Here is a 2,936-nt window from a genome sequence, read left to right as displayed (position 1 = left end):
GCAATGGCTAGGGGATGCTGTCAGAGGCTCTAGGGAGTGGGAATGGCCTGACTTCCAGAAAAGACTAGTTGAAAATCCAGCTACAAGGTAAGCTCCAGAGCCTGGACCCTGGCAAATTAGTCTTTTGGCCTGGTTGCCATGGAGACAGGCAGGCAGCAGCTGCTGGGGAAGAGGAAACAGCAGCTCCACCGACATCTAGGATTCTGAGACAGCCATGATGGGGGAGGGGGCTTGACACCACCCTTTCTCCCCCAGATACTGAGGTCCCTGTTTGCCCCCCACCCCCCGGACCCCCTGATTCCCAGACTCACAGGCTCTGGTGAGTTGCTAGGGTCTGAACACAAGACAGTAGCAGTACTGGATCCTGAAACCCCAGTTTCCTGCTTCCAAGCCAGTGCCCCACCCCTACTACACCACAGTTGCCTCCTGCTTCAGAGCAAAAGATCTTCCAGCGCACTGCGCTTCCGGGCCCTGAGAGGGCTCCCAAGCTGCCTCCTTGGAGGGGATAAGTCGTTAGAGGTGAATCCCAGTGTGTTGGCCACCAGAGGCCAATTTGGCCCAGCGCTCTATCGCTGTCTCTCTGGAAAACCTGGCAGTGTCTTCATGGGTCTGTGACCAGCCATTGTCTAGGAAGGGAGCTTGAAGCGGAGCCCAGAGGGAACTCAGCAAATGATGCGGTTCATTGTTCCTTCATTTGATGCTACGCTGATAACATTAATTTGCAGCTTCACCGGCCATGCTGCCTGGGTGGCCGCCCTCCAAGTCCTGACCTCCCTAGACTAGTGGAAACAGCCCTCGGCTCTCCCTCTCCTAGGGATTATCTCTGGAAATTGAAGGTGGGAGAGGAGGGGCTTAGGATCCAGGTCACCTGAGTCCACTTTCACAGCCCGGAGGTTGTGTCTCAGCATCTCAGTTTCATCCTCTTTGGTAAAAGGAGAAACGAGGCTGGTATTATCTAGGGCTTTGAGTTTCTGGGCTTTGGATGTGAGTAGGATCCTTACATAAGAGAACAGAGAGCTAGTGTGGAGAGACAGGAGAGGACTGGAGAAAAGCAGAGGCTGCTACTGACCAGCCTGGGCTTTTGATGTTGCTGTTTTAATTATGAAGGTAGTTCATGTGTGGGCGTTATGAAAGAAAAAAGTCAATGCCAAAGAATATAAAGGAAATGGAGAAAATGACCCATCACGTCAAGCCCCAATCCCTCTCCCCTGGTGGAAACCACTCATAATTTTGTTGTGTATCTTTTCAGATCTTTCTCTATTCTCACACTTTCCCCACTACATTACTATTACTTTAAAATTATACAAATGATATGAACACATTTCTACAAAGATGCAAACACCACAGATAAATATACAGCAAATATTAAAAATCTCCTTTTAGTCTATTCCCTTCACCACAGCTATTTTGTTTGTTTGTTTGTTTGTTTGTTTTTGAGACGGGGTCTCCCTGTGTTACCCAGGCTGGAGTGCAGTGGGGCGATCATGGCTCACTGCAGCCTTGACCTCCTGGGTTCAAGTGATTCTCCCACCTCAACCTCCCAAGTAGCTGGGACTATAGGCATGAGGCACCACACCCGGCTAATTTTTTGTATATATATATTTTTTAGAGATGGGGTTTCACCGTGTTACCCAGGCCGGTCTTGAACTCCTGGCTCAAGTGATCCACCCACCTCAGCCTCCCAAAGTGCTGGAATTACAGGCGTGAGCCACTGCACCCAGCCTGGACAGCTATTATTAACAGTTTAATGTCCTTCATATGTTTATGTACAAACACAAACACACACTTTCAGGTTTTCTTTCTTTAGCATAAATGCAATCATAACATCCATATGGCTCTGCAAGTTGCTTTTCCTACCATAGTAATTCTTAGATTTTTCCACAGTAATAGACCTACCCCATTCTCTCTAACTGCTGCTTAATATTCTACATTTTGGATATTCTGTAACTTACTTAAGTAATCTCCAATAGACACAAGTTTTTTACAATCTTTTGTTAATAGTAACACTTTGAACATTTTACAGCGTTTTTTTCTTTTTTTCTTAAGAGGCAGGGTTTGGCTCTGTCACCCAGGCTGGAGTGCAGTGGTGCAATCTCGGCTAACTGCAGCCTCAACCTCCTGGGCTCAAGCGATTTCCTGCCTTAGCCCCCTGAATAGCTGGGACTACAGGCACGCGCCACCATGTCAGGGTAATTTTTGTATTTTTTGTAGAGATAGGGTTGTAATTTTTGTATTTTTTGTAGAATTGATGTTAACCCATCAATTCTACTTCTAGAAATAAGCCCTGCATAAAAAGCTGTACACCAGTCTGGGCAACATGGTGAAACTCCATATTTAATTAATGAGGAAAATTATCTTTAATTTTCCTAAATACTGTGGGGATTTATTTTTAAGTTAAAAAAAAATCTTAGCCACAGATACCCATTACAAAAAAAAAAAAATTGAAAACTACAGAAAGCTACAGAGGGGCCAGGTGCAGCGGCTCACGCCAATCCCAGCATTTTGGGAGGCCAGGGTGGGCAGATCACAAGATCAAGAGATCAAGACCATCCTGGCCAACATGGTGAAACCCCGTCTCTACTAAAAATACAAAAATTAGCTGGGCATGGTGGTGTGCCCTGTAATCCCAGCTACTCAGGAGGCTGAGGTAGGAGAATCGCTTGAACCCGGGAGATGGAGGTTGCACGGAGCCAAGATCGTGCCACTGCACTCCAGCCTGGCAACAGAGCAAGACTCTGTCTCAAAAAAGAAGAAGAAGAAAAAAAAGAAAGCTACAGAGGGAGGAAAAAATCACTCACAGTGTCTCTGTCCAGCAACCACAATTGTTTACTTTTTGGCTTGCTTTCTCCCATTATTTTTTTATGCCTGCTACTGTTACAGTGGTCAGAGACTGGGTCTCCCTATGTCACCCAGGCTGGTCTCAAACTCCTGGCCTC

General features: G+C 46.5%; 2 protein-coding genes across 39 annotated transcripts in view; one reads left to right on the top strand and one right to left on the bottom strand.

Annotated features, from left to right (window-relative positions):
• Nucleotides 1–2,936, bottom strand: part of ZNF593 (zinc finger protein 593) — a 391,757-nt gene that overhangs the window by 253,578 nt on the left and 135,243 nt on the right. The window lies entirely within an intron of this gene.
• STMN1 (stathmin 1) overlaps nucleotides 1–2,936 on the top strand; it is a 168,416-nt gene that overhangs the window by 140,427 nt on the left and 25,053 nt on the right. The gene's annotated exons all lie outside the window — the stretch shown is intronic.

The sequence above is a fragment of the Macaca thibetana genome, chromosome 1 (genome assembly GCF_024542745.1).
Source record: "Macaca thibetana thibetana isolate TM-01 chromosome 1, ASM2454274v1, whole genome shotgun sequence".
NCBI classification, from domain to species: Eukaryota; Metazoa; Chordata; class Mammalia; order Primates; family Cercopithecidae; genus Macaca; species Macaca thibetana.
This window is presented reverse-complemented; position numbering and strand designations above follow the sequence as displayed.